Source organism: Protopterus annectens, chromosome 4.part0, assembly GCF_019279795.1.
Source record: "Protopterus annectens isolate FY-2018-M chromosome 4.part0, PAN1.0, whole genome shotgun sequence".
NCBI lineage: Eukaryota > Metazoa > Chordata > Ceratodontiformes > Protopteridae > Protopterus > Protopterus annectens.
The window spans coordinates 198,440,046-198,457,832 of NC_056733.1; the positions used below are offsets into that span (position 1 = coordinate 198,440,046).

The 17,787-nt window shown below is 41.4% G+C and overlaps 1 protein-coding gene across 2 annotated transcripts in view; it reads left to right on the top strand.

The window, feature by feature from the left end:
* The first annotated feature begins 7,325 nt into the window (after window positions 1–7,325).
* MCRIP1 (MAPK regulated corepressor interacting protein 1) overlaps window positions 7,326–17,787 on the top strand; it is a 502,946-nt gene continuing 492,484 nt past the window's right edge. Inside the window, exon 1 of one of the 2 annotated variants that reach the window (XM_044068200.1) lies at window positions 7,326–7,419. The gene's annotated coding sequence lies outside the window, so the exon portion shown is untranslated. Of the gene's footprint in view, window positions 7,420–7,568; window positions 7,816–17,787 lie in introns of those variants that run through there. The other variant, XM_044068201.1, reaches the window with a different exon arrangement.

The following is a 17,787-nucleotide window of genomic DNA, read 5'->3' on the forward strand; positions in this document are numbered from 1 at the left end:
ATGTCCATAATGGGACACTATGCCCCCCCACATCCCAAAAGGACTGCAAGGTGCATAAAACTGTGTAAAGAAGGGGGTACATGGGGGCGGAAGCTCCCCATTGCTGGATTTGTATAGCTGTCTTTCACTGCCGCTAAGTCAGTAATGCCCATTAGAGTTTCAATTTGTATACTTAAACCTTCAAATAAAAAGTACAGAATTAAAAACTGTCCAAACACTTAACTAACAACCCCATTTGGATAGCAATTAAATTGGCACTACCCACACCTGCATGAAGTACCATGGGTGTTCTTAAGTAAACGATCGTCCAGTGTTCTCCATTATTGCCGCGTTAATACTGTAATATAAAAACAGAAGTTATGTTCTTACCATAACGTTCCATGTTAGTTGTCTTCTTCTCGCCTTCTTTCTTGCTGGATGGGTTCGGAGCCGACCTCGGCTCCTACTCGGCCACTCTAAAAGCTCGAGAGTTGGTTCCACCGGCTCGAGGCTCCCCTTATATCCCACAATGCTAGGCGTGTATTACCTCAGATCTCGTTTGTGAGCTATGCCCAGCTAATAATAAAACCAGAAATACTGGAAAAAGAGAGTCCACCTCTATAAAAAAGGGGGAGAGGAAAGGTGACCTGAAGCCTGATCCAGGAAGATATGCACAGCAGAGCATATACCTATAGCAAAAGAGGTGGTAGAAAGAGAGGTCACAATCAAACTCCTCTAGGTCTGTCCAGGCCAGGGGGAAGGAGGGTGGGACGCAAGAAAGAAGGCGAGAAGAAGACAACTAACATGGAACGTTATGGTAAGAACATAACTTCTATATGTTAAGTTGTCTATCTCGCCTTCATTCTTGCTGGATGGGACCGCGTCCCTAGCACCTTGTCCCGGGTGGCCTATCGGAACAGACTCTTGAGAACAGTGGTACCAAAGTTAGCTCTATGCCTAGAAGCTAAATCCAACTTATAATGAGAAATGAAAGTGTGAGGAGTAGCCCAAGTAGCCGCTGCACAAATGGTGTCAATAGGCAGTCTGTCTTGGAAGGCTATAGAAGTAGCCAAAGCTCTGGTGGAGTGGGCCTTAGGTTTGTTAGGCAGCTTTTGGTGTCTAATTTCATAAACAATGGAAATCAGAGATGTTAGCCATCTGGATAGTGATACCTTGGAAACAGAAAGTCCCTTCCTGCCTTCTGCATAAGAGACAAACAACTGGTCAGTTTTTCTGAATTGTTTGGTCCTATTCAAATAGTACCTTAACTGACGATGAACATCTAGCCAATGCAATTTTTGTTCAGACCTATTAGAATATTCTGGAAAAAACACAGGGAGGTCAATGCTTTGATTTAGGTTAGACGCAGAGGCTACTTTAGGTAAAAAGGACAGGTTGGTTCGTAAGGATACCCTGTCTTTATGGAACAACAGATATGGTGGTCGACAGCTGAGTGCATGAAGTTCTGAAACTCTTCTAGCTGAAGTAATAGCTACCAGAAAGAGAGTCTTCCATGATAGCAATTTTAAAGAACAGGAAGCCGCAGGTTCGAAAGGGGGGAGAATCAAAGAAGTGAGAACTAAATTAAGGTCCCAAGAAGGAGGAGGATTTCTTATAGGAGGTCTGAGTAGAAAAACTCCCTTCAAAAAGGCTTTGCAAAGCTTGTGAGACATGATGGCAGACTCTGACATGCCCACATGAAAGTTAGATATAGCTGCCAATTGAACTTTGAGAGTAGAAGGAGATGAACCTGCATGAAAGAGTTCAGCTAGAAAATCAAGAACCATTTGGATGGGAGCAGTGAAAGGATCTAAGTCCCTTCCTTGAGCCCAATAGGCAAAACGTTTCCACTTACTAAGATAAATTTTTCGAGTGGAAGATTTATGTGAAGCTATTAAAATATCTCGAACAGTGTGAGATATTTGAGGAAGCCTGGCTAAGGTAGGAACTGGAGGAACCAAGCAGTGAGGTTCAGAGATGTTAGGGAGCGATGAAACTGACCCGACTGATGGATCAAAAGATCTGGAACTAGGTCCAGATGCCAGGGTTGCTCCAACAGAAATTGATGTAGAAAGGGGAACCAAACCTGTCGAGGCCAGTAAGGAGCAATGAGGATCAATGAGGCCTTCTGGTGATAGATTTCTGTATCACTTGAGAGTTTAGTGGAGAGGGCAGGAATGCATACAGAAGTCCCCGGGGCCAAACTTGGACTAGAGCGTCTCTGCTGGGCTGGCCTGGTAAGGGGAAGAGGGTGAAATAATCTTTGCACTTGCTGTTTTGGGGAGTAGCAAAAAGGTCGCAGCAAGGCTGACCCCACTTGAGAAAAATTTTCTCCACAATAGAATCTTTCAGAGACCACTCGTGAGGCATGAGGATAGCTCTGCTCAACTTGTCCGCGATTTGATTGGACTTCCCGGGGATGTGCGTTGCTATCAGAAACCGCTGAGAAGAAATCGCCCATTGCCACAGTCTGAGTGCTTCTCGACATAGGGGATAGGACCTGGTTCCACCTTGTTTGTTGATATACCACACTACAGACATATTGTCCGTCTGGATTGCTATTGTTCCCAAGGGAAGAGAGTCTTGAAGGGCTTGCAATGCTAAAAGCACTGCTCTCATCTCTAGAACATTTATATGCAAGTGGCATTCGTCTGGTTGCCATATGCCCTGGACAGTTCTGCCCTGATAATGCCCCCCCCACCCGATCAGGGAGGCGTCCGTTGTCAGAGTAGCAACCGGAGGGGAAGGAACAAAGGGTCTTCCCAGGAAGAGCTGAGGGGAAGACATCCACCAAAGAAGATGATTCTTGCATGCTTGCGTAATCATAATGGTGTGGGACATCGGAAGTTCCTGGTATGACCATTGTGTGAAGAGCATCCATTGAAGGATTCTCATGTGGAATCTGGCTAATAGAAGTAGAGGGATAGCAGCCACCATAATCCCCAGTACTTTCAGAACTAACCTGGCTTTGACTCTGTTGCTGTTGAAGAGAAGGGAGACCAGTTTGCGTATGTCTGTTATTCTCTGATCTGTTAGTCTCGCAGACATGTTGACTGTGTCTAGATTTGCGCCTATGAAGGTAATAGCACGACAAGGCGACAAAACAGACTTTTCGCAATTTATTGATATGCCTAACTTTTGACAAATGCGAAAGGTGTAGTCTCTGGCCATTAGAAGAAGATGCTTGGTAGGAGCTGTGAGGAGCCAGTCGTCCAAATATGGAAACACCTGGAATCCTTGACGTCTCAGGTGAGAAGCTACCACTGCCATGCATTTGGTAAACACCCGGGGGGGCAGTGGTGAGTCCAAAGGGCAGGGCTCTGAATTGAAAGTGACTGGTTCCCAGCCTGAAGCGGAGGAATCTTCTGGAGCATCTGTTCATTTTTATATGATAGTACGCATCCTGAAGGTCTATAGAGCACATCCAGTTTTCCTTTCCCAATAGGGGAAGGATGGACTGTAGCGTGACCATCCGAAATCTTGTTTTCTTGACAGACTTGTTCAAGATACTGAGATCCAAAATTGGTCTCCAGTCCCTGTTTTCTTTGGAACTAAAAGAACCTGGAGTAGATTCCGGATCCTTGCTGGTCTGCTGGAACTGGCTGAATTGCTCTTTTTGCAAGCAGCTTTGAAATTTCCAAAGCTGCAAGATCCCTTTGAGCAGGTGGAACATCTGGAAGGGATTTTTTGGATTGGTTTGGAATGCGAACGAAGGGAATGGAATAGCCTTCGGAAATGATGGACTGTACCCACTTGTCTTGAGTTAGGGATCGCCAGGCTTCTGGGTACAGTGATAATCTTCCCCCGACTGCCTCCGAAGGTGGGCAGTCAGGCAACACCTCAGGGATGCTGGAAGGGCTTATCGGAAAAAGTTTCTCGATTGCCCTGGTTCTGCGGACCCCCCCTGCCCCTAGGGTGACGTCTACCATTGTTGTTCCCTCCTCTGCCTCTGGAGGGGAACCGACTCTGTGCGTCAGGCAAGGTCCCTTGAGATTGTTTGCGGAACCACATTTTTCCACTTTTCTGGCCTTTGGGGTAAGGCCTAGAAGGAGTAGAAAAACGGACTCCGACGGCAGAAAGAGTTTTGCCATCCGTCTCGCACCTCGTCAAGGTCTCTTTCACTTGAGTACCAAAGAGGGATGATCCATCAAACGGGGAATTAGTGAAAGACGTTTTAAAGGGGTCCGCAAAATTGCATAACCGCATCCAGGCATGCCTGCGTAAGGCCACACCTGTCCCTGCGGCTCTGCTCGCTCCATCAGCCGCATATGAGAGGAGGCGCATGGAGGAGTTAGCTATAGAATTTAGGGTAGTCAGCTGAGCGTTCATCTTATCCTGAAAACCCGCAGCTGTAGGATCCTTTAACATCTCACTCGCTTCCTTGATCAAGTCTCTTTGAAGACGAGTGAAATGACAGAGGTAGTTCAGCGACGATAGCAAAGGTCGCTGATGAAAACATCCGCTTCCCGTACCTGTCCATCGACCTAGATTCCTTGTTAGGAGGATGGACAGGCACAGAAGGATCAGCTAGCTCCTTCTTAGTGGCGGCAGCTACCACCATAGCATCCACAGAAACTCCCTTAGTCAGAAATTGCTTATCTGTTGGTGCTGTGATAAACTTTGAAGGTCTCCTGGGGGTGGGGTCCACAGAGTCAGGAGCCGTCCAAGCCTTTTTAGCTACCACCTGCATGAGGGGGTCAAAGGGGGGGGGACACCCAGGAGGTGGAAGGGCGAGAGCCAAATGCCTCAAGATACACAGATTCATCCTCCGAAGGGTTAAGGGCTGGCCAATTTCCCCTCTGTTTCAGGATCTCTAGAATGTCTGCAAAGGAGACATCTTCAGAAGGGGAACGGGGGGAACCCTCAGAATCCTCTAAATCTGTGTCAGAGGTGACAGACTCAGGTGAGTCTATGTGCTTCCTCTTACACTTTCTCTTCCTAGGGGGCTCCCCTGCCAATTCAGGAGAGGCCTCGGAAGAGGATGAGATCCCCACAGGGGATTCTTGAGGAGCTGGCTCTCTGCGGTCCGGGATGAGGGAGTGAGTAGACATAACCTGAGGCACCGAAGAGGGAGGGATGGACGAAGCCGACTGTGGAGTTGAACCAGGTTCCAACACACTCCGCATGACCTCGAACGCACCCCTGTCAGGCAGAGCCAGAGGTCCCCGCTCCGAAAAGCTGAAAACCTCCCTCGGCACCGACAGTGATGGCTCCGAGGCCGATGTCGGAGCCGAACTCACCAGCGCCGAAGCACCGAGAGGGAGAGCGGGGTCGGACAAGGGTCCGATGCCACTCACCCCCTCGGAGCCGACAAGGGAAGTCCGACGCCGAGTTTCTTCCAAGGAAGAAATCGGAGCCAACGACGGAGCCGAAGACAATTGTATCGGCTCCGACGCTACCACAGTCTCGGGTCCAAAATGCCCCGGCTCCGAGCTCAAAGGAGTCGGAGGAGGAACATTTTGAGGAATAGGGTCAAGCTTCGACTGATGAGTCGGGCTCTGAAGCATTTGGGCCAGTGCCTCGGACTTAAGAAGTCGACTCACTACCCTCTGAAGATCATGATCCGAAAGCCTCGATGATCTAGAGGAGTGAGATCTATGGCTCCGTTCAGACAGCAAGGGAGATGCTGGAGCCGAATGAACGGAGCCAAGGGATGGTGACCTGGACCTCTTTCTAGATGTCGGCTCCGATGGTCTGATCGGAGCCGACTCAGAAATTTCTAAAGCCTCGGCTCCGGCCGGAGCCGAGGGAACCACAGGAGTAGCAGTTTGAGTCTCATCGGCTCCAGCCAGAGCCGATGTCTTAGTAGGCTTCGAAACCTTAGGCGCCAACTCAGATGCTGGAGTCGAGGACCTATGAGCCTTAGAGGGTTTACCAGAAGTAGCAGTAGGGGGACCCTCAGGCTTAAGCAAGCCCCTTAAAATGAGCTTGTTTTTTCTTTCCTGCAGGACTCTAGGGCTGAAGCCATGGCATACAGCACAGGAGTCCTGCAGGTGTAAAGGTCCCAGGCAGTACACACAAGAAGTGTGACCGTCTGTCAGAGACATTTTCTGACAGCACGAGTCACACTTCTTGAAACCTGAGACCTTCGAATCCTTGGACATAACAAGGAAAAAGTGTAACCAAACACAAACACAAGCACACCGATTACACTTATAAAAGTAAAAAAAGGAATTAAACTAAGAAATTAGTTATTAATGTATATATTCCCTACAGAAAACACACACACTCCAAAGGAATGGGAGGGCCCGAAGGCCTAAGGGAAGAACTATAAGTTCTTAGGTAAAAATTAAAGAAAAACTAGATTAAAGGGATAAAAGACCTTTAAGGTAAGGGGAAACTGTATGGAAAACTAAATTAAAGGCTTTTAACTCAACTTTTTAAACTAGTTCCTACACTAACCTGAAGCCGGTGAAACAACACGTCTCGATAGCTGTAGCGGCAAACGAGATCTGAGGTGATACACGCCTAGCATTGTGGGATATAAGGGGAGCCTCTAGCCGGTGGAACCAACTCTCGAGCTTTTAGAGTGGCCGAGTCGGAGCCGAGGTCGGCTCCGAACCCATCCAGCAAGAATGAAGGCGAGATAGACAACTTAACATCAAGCTTTTCTCGTGAAAACCCTTCTGTAAATTGGCTATGCACAGTCCTATCCGACCTGGTGACCAAATAAGTACCCACTTCTTGTTGGCTTCCTCCACATTCAGATTGAAATCAGACTGGGATTTTTGTCCACCGATGTCTTCAAAAACACTCTTGTTACATACTCATATATTCAGTCATACCTAGCGTGTTTTAAAGACAATTTTACCTTTTACTATATTAAATCCGAGCCTGAAATCTGACTATCTCAGAGTCGCCACTTTTTCAAATATATAAAGTGGAGACTTTTATGATTTTTTGCAGAAACGTGAGATTTTGCAGGGCAAAACATACCCATATCCAGTGTAAAGGGCATAACTTCACTTTTAGTTCCAAAATAAAAGTTCATGCTTATAGCATTTGAGTTGCTTTTGATTTCATATAACATGTCGGGTTTCAGATACAAAACAATTGATTTATCTAACTATTAAACAAAACTTTAGAATTACGTTTTGCTCTAAATCTCAGGACATTTGCCAATTTGTATTTTTGTAGGACATGAACTACTGAAAGAGGGACAAGTGGTAACCCTAGCTCAAAACGATGGTCTGCGGTCTATTTTTTATAAGACAGCAGGTGTCAAGACAGGACTTGCTGACATAGCGCCGGCAGTAATGGTGCCTAAGCGCTTTCGAGGAACAGTCAGTCCGCTTGCTTACACGACGATCAGCTCCCCTTAGCAACAAGAAACTGTTTCTTTTGATGCATTGGACCACGTTGGCACCCGCTGCATAGTGCGTCACTTCCCGTTCGGCCTGTAGCAAACCGACGGATCTACCGAACTGTTGAAAAGCAGAGGTAAGAAGTGCTCCTACCGATCTACAGAAGGTTGGGCGCTGTAGTTGTATTGTATCCGCAATTAGAAAGGGAGAGAAGTGTTACCGCCGCTTACTGATCTCTGTATTAATCAAGAGAGGGGTGGGGTTGATGGCATAAACAAAAGGATGGGGGATGGGAAAGTAAATACGGAGTAAACACACGAGATCTGGACTGGCGGGGCATGCACCCAAGAGGTGGGCGTGTATAGTTCTCATGGACTTTAAACACCTTGCTGCAGCATGCTTTTTTTTTCCAAACAAGGGAAGGACAGGTATGACAAGGATCTGTAAGCAAAGCGGCAGCACGGATACTGAAGAAGGCAATGTTGTTCTATTAGAATATAGTTGATGCATCCACCCTTGCCCTGACTTTGCGGTAAGGATCTTCGTTATACCCACCGCTTTCCCCTTTCACACACTTCTGTTCTGGGCATTGCCCCCAGTTGTCGGCATACGTCTGTGTAGAGGGGGCTGAGAACTTCGGAAAACACACACGCACACTGGTGTAGCTAGGCATACTCACTGTACTCAAGTGAGTATAGTTTTTTTTCTGAACATCTGTCAAAAACTTTATAGTTCAAACAGCACAGAAAGTTAGAACTGTGAACTATTATACTATACAGTGCTATACAAAATATGCTTTCTTGAGAAGAGTGCACATCTAAAGTAGTGATTTTATGGTTGCAAGTAACAACAGTTGAAGTAAAGTGTCCCTTTTCGACGTACATAAGAGCAGCTGAGTACATTTGTAAATGAAAGGTGAATGGTGGGGACGAGCATAAGGTCTAAATACAAAACATACATTTCTGGACACACCCCTGTACACAAAGTGAGAGGTTCAGGGGTTTAATTCTTGGCTGTGGTGGCTTCTGATTGGAGTCTACATGTCCTGTGTTTGCCTGGGTTTTCTTCCACATTCCAAAGACATGCAGTAGGTTGATTGAATACTGTAAATTGGCCATAGGTATGAGTGTGAGGTATGGAAGAACAGCTGTGGCAGGGCTAGGCACCTGGTGGTGTGAACCTTTGTTCTAGATAACTGTTGCTGTTGAAGTGACACCTCAACCTCATGTGCAAAATGGGAAAATGGGTTTTGGATGGATGGTTTCACATACACACAGTAATATGCAGTATTGAAAGCAAATGATATAAAGTAGTGTAAACGTTTATATGTGTGCATCAGTGAGTCATTTTGGTAATGTGAGTAAAGCAAGCCTTTAGCACCAAATGAGGATGTGTAAGCATGCAAAATCTGACAAGATGTTGTTTGCTTTGCCAGCCCATTAAAGGTTATTGCATGGCTGACTTTTTGTTTTAATTGGCTACCGGTAGATTCAACCTGTACATGTAACTTTGGTTATTATACCAAAAATGTTGTAAAAAAATGCATAAGTAATATTCCACTATAAATTATAGGGAAGGACATTTTGTGTACTGTGTTAGTTTAGGGAATGTTTGCAAAAGTTTATGGCATCACAGTGCAGTTCTGTTTTTCATTTTTTCATCAACCCTCCAATATCAAAGTGGAGTTTTTCATTTATTTTGTTTTCTTGTCGTTAGCACTGCTTATGCATAGCTATTGTCTTGATTTAAATGCTTTACCTACCTCCTGTTTTCATTTTTTTGCTTTATATACTCAGTGTAGCAGTAATCTAGTATATTTTGTCAGCTCATAGTTTTCCTTAAATCCTTGATAGCCTATTGTACTTTCCACCTGCTTTCTTCATTTCCATGGTTTCTTTATTATTTCTTTTTCCAAGTATTACATTACCAGTACTGTTTTAATTACTGCTGTTACATAATACTGTGTTTTTTCAAATGTCAAATTGTTAGTACTGTTTTTAATTATGGAGTAAGATGTTTGTACTAAGTACGGAGCCACTGGAAACTACTGCTTTTGCCAGTGGTGTCTAAAATGTCTTCCTGGTCTTGTGTTAATTAATAATGATTTGAGATTATTTTGTAGTTTGGACGTTTTATGATCCCATGCTGACAGGTTTGAGTGAATGCTACTGTCTTTCTTGTCCTGCTGCTGTGCAGTATACATCCTATTTCTTTTATGCTTTTGGCTGAGGAGCTGGTAGAATGACTATGGATATTGCTCTCATCAACTTAATTGATTATCTTTGGTAGTACGTGGGAGAGAGTTATGCAGGACAGATGCTATGATTGCAGTATGCCAGTTTCTTTGAAGTAAGTGGACATCAGTAACTACACATAAGCATTTGCTTTACCTGCAAGTATTTATTAATTTCATAACTATATTAAGATTTTTTTCAAGCCCAGGTTTAATTGTTTTGATGGTTCGGTAGTTGTGATGTGTAGTAGGTGTGACCTGAGTAGTCATGTAAGATGGTCAGAGTTAACGTGTGTAGACAATGATCTGGCCTACTTGACTTGGAGCCGGATGTGTTATTCATAATTTCCATTCTTTCCTTTCTTTGTGGTTCGGAACAAGTTACATAGTCACACAGACCTTCAGGGTTGCTCCTGAAAGTAGATACTTCTCTCTAGTGGGCCTTTACTCTGTTGTCAGAAGGAGTAGCAAAATGAAACATCTCAAGAGTTGAAGAGTATACGCTTTTAGAATCTTTGTGATCTGTTGGGGGCTTTACTGAACATTGCAGAGTGTATTGACTTTGAAATGTATGATAACAGATTCCAGCAAAGCTGAACAGTTTATCCTTCAAAGAACAGGGTTGATGTATGTCACATGAGAATCAGTAGTGCAGGCAGTAGCCCATACTCAGTCTTTGCGGTCAGCCTGCCAGCAAACATACCGTCAAGTGTGGGGAAGTTAAATGAGCAAAGGAGTATGATCCTGCTATAGATGATAGTCCATTAATTGCCGACTCTAGTTTTAAACTGTTGGCTAATAAGTAAGATAGTTCCATAATGCACATTTTCCTTGGAAAAGGAAGATCTCCCCTAAAAGTGTTTTAGGGTGATATAGACTGACACAGGTAATAATTTTGAGCAAAATTGTTTTGGGAGATGGAGAGGATTAGATGATCTTTGCTGGGGTGGACAACAAAATATGAAGTTTCATATAACCAAAACGTAGCCACAGTAATCACCACGGCTTCCGCAATCCAAAACTTGTATTAGTTCTAATCGCATGTAATGGCGATGAAACAATCCAGTATAGAGAAAGAAATCCAAGCTGGTATATATAAAACTATAAAACGTTTATTCAGCAACAGTTAGCGCTTTCACCCATCGGCTTCATCAGACTTATGCTGGTTAAAGGTTAGACCTATCATTTAAATATCCCTTTACCTGTCCTTAATAGGTTAAAACTCTACTGCAATTCCATTACATCACATCCTTCCAGTCATCTGACAATATCAACTATTAAATATCCATACCATAGCTTCGTGGTTATTATCGCAAAACAATCATTAGAATATATAACTTAAAAACAAGTAGATAGCTCATAATATATATTGTAGATTGTACAGTATATATACTATAAATTAAAAACAGAACTCCTCATTAATGACATATATTGTAAATTTGAACCTATCTACTGAAACTACAAAGTTCAACGGAATTCATATACACATTTTTAAAATACAGATATATGTACAAATAATGACAGTATAGACATTTCTTAATGCTACAATAAAATTTTTTAAAATAAAATCCAAAGATACTAGGCAAGCTAGTTAATGATTAAATATCACTTAATACTTCGCTTCCTACCTTTCAAAATGGGTTTTATCGGAATCCTGTCATTTAGACCAGGGCTAATATCCGCCCTGAGTCTAATAATCCATCTGGATTCACATTCCTCAGTATAGTTACATATATCTCCTCCCCTCAAAGTTGGTGTAACCAACTGCAATACCATAAACGTAAAACTATGGGAAGTGCCTAAAACATTTACATGTTTAGCTAGTGCATTATGTATACACTTAATTCGTATATTGTATACATGGTCTCTTATTCTTTCCCGTAACTTCCTATTAGTTTTGCCAACGTAGAATGCTTGGCATTCAATACATTGGGCTAAGTAGACAATGTTCTCACTTTGACAAGTGGTATGTGTATGAAAATAGAACTTATTTCCAGTTCTAGGATGTAAAAAATTCACATTTAGTGTTGACATATTGGCATTGTGCACAATTGCCACATGGTAGGGTATTCGTTTGCCTAGTACCCTGCAACAAAGTAGTTCCTGTTAATGGTCGATGGCATAATAGACGCTTTAAATTTTTTCTATTTTTAAAGCAGTATACAGGGTAGGGTCCTACTATTTTTGCTAATTTCTCATCTAATAACAAGGTTCCCCAATGTTTATTTATAATTTCTTTGATGTTCTCTATATCAGCTGTATAGTATAGGGGAACTCTTATCGAAGTCTCTAATACAGAATTTAAAGGTACCTCATTCACACTGGTTCCTTCTGAAAAATAAGGTGCTGCTCTAGTCCTTCTTAAACCTTCTGTAACACTTATTGCCTGGTTAATCTCTCTGTCTGTATAACGTCTATTTCTAAATCTGGAAGTCAAACTCCCCATTTCCATCTTATAACATTCCTCCATGGGATTGAGTCTTGACGTTCTCATGCACTGTCCCTTTAGGACATTCTCAAACACAAAGCGTGGGTGCATACTCCCACGATGCAGAATGGTATTCTTATAACAATCTTTCCTATATATCATAGTATTTAATAAACTATTCTCTAACTGCTCAATGCGCACATCCAAAAATGAAATGTGCGTTAATGAATAAGTAGCTGTAAATTTCAGGAAGGGAGTCAAAGAATTAACTTTTATCAATAAAGGCTAACAACTTCTCTTCATCATCCTTCCAAATGAAGAAAAGATCGTCTACAAAACGTCTATAAAAAGAAACACACAGCCTAAATTCATCTAGAGCGAAAAGACAATTATTCTCCCATTCCGCCATAACAAGATTGGCGTAGCTATTGGCACAAGAAGTGCCCATAGCTACGCCATCTTTTTGTAGATATATGGTATTGTCAAATATAAAAACATTGTTCTGCAAGACAATTTCCAAAAAATATGTTAACAAATCTATATTCCTACTATCCAAATCAGAATATTTGTTTAAATAAGAATATATCTGACAGATACCTTCTCCATTGGGAATCATCGTGAATAAACTTTTCACGTCTAATGTCACCAGGAAGAATGGCTCATCACCTCTTAAGTCCTTAGTATAAGTATACAAGTCCAAAAGGAACTGTTTCGTGTCTTTTAAAATAAAGTTATTACTTTCAACTACGGGTTTTAAGACACTCTCAACATACAAGGAAAAAGGCTCCGTGACCCACCCACTTCCTGAAACTATCGGACGCATTGGGGGGTCAGTCATGGATTTATGGACCTTAGGAAGTCCCTGTATTAAAGGTAGTAGTGGATTATCTACTTTCAAAAACTTATAAAGACCGATATCAATATCAAGATTTGTAAGGGACTCATCTAGGGCCTGATGTAATGTATCATTTTTACCCTAGCCTTAACCTCATCCATTGTAATTATACTATAAAATGCTGTTATACTGAGCATATTATTCATTCTACTAACATAGTCATCTTTATCCATTAACACAGTGGGTCCTCCCTTATCCGCCTGTTTTATAACCAGGTCAGTATCAGCAATCAAACCTGCTAGGGCTTCCTTCTGTGTATATGTAATATTATATTTACTTTTATTTATTCGTCCTTGGGGGATAGTTTTCAAAGTATGTAAATCATTCTCCACTAACTTGGAGAATGTGTCTACTAAGGGATGTAATATCGGTACATATGTACTTTTTTGTTTATACTTAGACTGATACTGAGTATTAACATTCCCTCCAAAATCTAGTTTCAACTGTATATTGCGAGCAAGCATTTTCACATCTAATACTGTGTCAGTTAATCTGCTATTCACTGTTGGTATAAATGTAAGCCCTTTATTTAAAATTATTTCCTCATCTTTACTGAGAATTTTATTGGAGAGATTAACAATTAGCGTTTCTCCATCTGCTCCCACATTTTCTTTAATGTGGGACCCGTATGTTCGATGTCCATAGCTTTCCTTTTTTGTCTCCCCCGACTGTATGACCTGTTTCTCCTGTTGGAGAAACGTTGTTCTATGGGGAAAGGGGTACGTAAGTTAGTAATAGACCCCCCTTCAAGACTATCAACATCTTTTCTAATTGGTAACTTTGCCCTAACTACTTGTCCATGAGAGTAATTACTAGATGTTTGCTCTACTGGAATGATATTATTTTCCAGTGGCAATGGATGATTGCGATCATTAAGTTCAATCCCCGTGGTTCTATTCACATTATCCTCTAGTAGTTAAATAAAGGGCTTACATTTATACCAACAGTGAATAGCAGATTAACTGACACAGTATTAGATGTGAAAATGCTTGCTCGCAATATACAGTTGAAACTAGATTTTGGAGGGAATGTTAATACTCAGTATCAGTCTAAGTATAAACAAAAAAGTACATATGTACCGATATTACATCCCTTAGTGGACACATTCTCCAAGTTAGTGGAGAATGATTTACATACTTTGAAAACTATCCCCCAAGGACTAATAAATAAAAGTAAATATAATATTACATATACACAGAAGGAAGCCCTAGCAGGTTTGATTGCTGATACTGACCTGGTTATAAAACAGGCGGATAAGGGAGGACCCACTGTGTTAATGGATAAAGATGACTATGTTAGTAGAATGAATAATATGCTCAGTATAACAGCATTTTATAGTATAATTACAATGGATGAGGTTAAGGCTAGGGTAAAAATGATACATCAGGCCCTAGATGAGTCCCTTACAAATCTTGATATTGATATCGGTCTTTATAAGTTTTTGAAAGTAGATAATCCACTACTACCTTTAATACAGGGACTTCCTAAGGTCCATAAATCCATGACTGACCCCCCCAATGCGTCCGATAGTTTCAGGAAGTGGGTGGGTCACAGAGCCTTTTTCCTTGTATGTTGAGAGTGTCTTAAGACCCGTAGTTGAAAGTAATAACTTTATTTTAAAAGACACGAAACAGTTCCTTTTGGACTTGTATACTTATACTAAGGACTTAAGAGGTGATGAGCCATTCTTCCTGGTGACATTAGACGTGAAAAGTTTATTCACGATGATTCCCAATGGAGAAGGTATCTGTCAGATATATTCTTATTTAAACAAATATTCTGATTTTGATAGTAGGAATATAGATTTGTTACATATTTTTTGGACATTGTCTTGCAGAACAATGTTTTTATATTTGACAATACCATATATCTACAAAAAGATGGCGTAGCTATGGGCACTTCTTGTGCCAATAGCTACGCCAATCTTGTTATGGCGGAATGGGAGAATAATTGTCTTTTCGCTCTAGATGAATTTAGGCTGTGTGTTTCTTTTTATAGACGTTTTGTAGACTATCTTTTCTTCATTTGGAAGGATGATGAAGAGAAGTTGTTAGCCTTTATTGATAAAGTTAATTCTTTGACTCCCTTCCTGAAATTTACAGCTACTTATTCATTAACGCACATTTCATTTTTGGATGTGCGCATTGAGCAGTTAGAGAATGGTTTATTAAATACTATGATATATAGGAAAGATTGTTATAAGAATACCATTCTGCATCGTGGGAGTATGCACCCACGCTTTGTGTTTGAGAATGTCCTAAAGGGACAGTGCATGAGAACGTCGAGACTCAATCCCATGGAGGAATGTTATAAGATGGAAATGGGGAGTTTGACTTCCAGATTTAGAAATAGACGTTATACAGATAGAGAGATTAACCAGGCAATAAGTGTTACAGAAGGTTTAAGAAGGACTAGAGCAGCACCTTATTTTTCAGAAGGAACCAGTGTGAATGAGGTACCTTTAAATTCTGTATTAGAGACTTCGATAAGAGTTCCCCTATACTATACAGCTGATATAGAGAACATCAAAGAAATTATAAATAAACATTGAGGAACCTTGTTATTAGATGAGAAATTAGCAAAAATAGTAGGACCCTACCCTGTCTACTGCTTTAAAAATAGAAAAAAATTAAAGCGTCTATTATGCCATCGACGATTAACAGGAACTACTTTGTTGCAGGGTACTAGGCAAACGAATACCCTACCATGTGGCAATTGTGCACAATGCCAATATGTCAACACTAAATGTGAATTTTTTCATCCTAGAACTGGAAATAAGTTCTATTTTCATACACATACCACTTGTCAAAGTGAGAGCATTGTCTACTTAGCCCAATGTATTGAATGCCAAGCATTCTACGTTGGCAAAACTAATAGGAAGTTACGGGAAAGAATAAGAGACCATGTATACAATATATGAATTAAGTGTATACATAATGCACTAGCTAAACATGTAAATGTTTTAGGCACTTCCCATAGTTTTAAGTTTATGGTATTGCAGTTGGTTACACCAACTTTGAGGGGAGGAGATATATGTAACTATACCGAGGAATGTGAATCCAGATGGATTATTAGACTCGGGGCGGATATTAGCCCTGGTCTAAATGATAGGATTCCGATAAAACCCATTTTGAAAGGTAGGAAGCGAAGTATTAAGTGATATTTAATCATTAACTAGCTTGCCTAGTATCTTTGGATTTTATTTTAAACATTTTTATTGTAGCATTAAGAAATGTCTATACTGTCATTATTTGTACATATATCTGTATTTTAAAAATGTGTATATGAATTCCGTTGAACTTCATAGATTCAGTAGATAGGTTCAAATTTACAATATATGTCATTAATGAGGAGTTCTGTTTTTAATTTATAGTATATATACTGTACAATCTACAATATATATTATGAGCTATCTACTTGTTTTTAAGTTATATATTCTAATGATTGTTTTGCGTTAATAACCACGAAGCTATGGTATGGATATTTAATAGTTGATATTGTCAGATGACTGGAAGGATGTGATGTAATGGAATTGCAGTAGAGTTTTAACCTATTAAGGACAGGTAAAGGGATATTTAAATGATAGGTCTAACCTTTAACCAGCATAAGTCTGATGAAGCCGATGGGTGAAAGCGCTAACTGTTGCTGAATAAACGTTTTATAGTTTTATATATACCAGCTTGGATTTCTTTCTCTATACTGGATTGTTTCATCGCCGTTACATGCGATTAGAACTAATACAAGTTTTGGATTGCGGAAGCCGTGGTGATTACTGTGGCTACGTTTTGGTTATATGATACTGTGATACATTTTGCCACAGAAGTCTTTATCGTCTGGTGGTGTGTCGTTTTATTAAAATATGAAGTTTAGTAATTTATGTGTTACACATTGTGATACAAGCAAAACATGCTGGAGAGAGAGATGTGTCTCAGAGCTTTACCCCTTCTCTTGAACATAGGTTCATAGGTTTATACTAGGCTATCTGCCGTAAGGCATTTATAAGCCTAGCCCAAAGTTTTGTGGCTTACGCCACCCCTTATGTTAAAAAATACTGTACCCATTAGTTTGTTGTGCCTCAGTCCAGCAGTGACACAGAGATGATTCCCGGGGTAAACCTACGATCTCCCATCCACTGGTCAAGATTTCTCTTGAACAGAGCCAGCGAGGTGCTCTGCCTCACATGGACCGGGATTTTATTCCACAGCATAGGGAGTCTCTGGGTGACAAATCTATCCCTCCAGCATGTTCTATTTATATCCGTGCTAAGGTTTAAGTCGCTTGCTCTAGTGGATCTGGTAGATTTGGATTTTTTGAGGTGGAGCATGTCCATTAATTCCGGGTTGGACATGGCCTTGTATGTCAGGCACAGGTCACTTCTGAGCAGGCGGTATGCGACTGAATAGAGCTGGAGTTTCTTCAGTCTGGCAGCATATGACAGATTTTGGAGTCCCTTTATCCTTTTGGTGAGGAACCTTTGGGGTCTATCCAATTGCTGCAGGTGTCGGGCGAGATACATCCCGAATGGGGCATTGTACTCGATCATTGGTCTGATAAGTGAAGAGTACAGGGGAACAATGACCTCACTTGATCTGGATGTGAATCCCTTCATGATCAGGTGGGCAATGTAGAAGGTCTTTCTAACCACTTTAGCAATGTGAGTGTCAAAAGAAAGGCCACTGTCAACCTGGGTCCCCAGGTCCCTGATAACCTCTTCTGTGCTTAATGGATTGCCACCTATGTGGTAGCTTGGGGTTAACTTGTTTTTCCCGAAGGGTATGACTATACATTTTTTGGCATTTAACTTCAGGCCATGGCTCTGGCACCAGTTTTCAGTTTCCGTGAGACCCCTCTGAAGGATATCTGTGTCTGATGTACTTTCCACTATGGCGCCCAGTTTGCAGTCATCTGCAAACTTTGCCAGCCATAGTCCTCCTATGTTTGCCTGTAC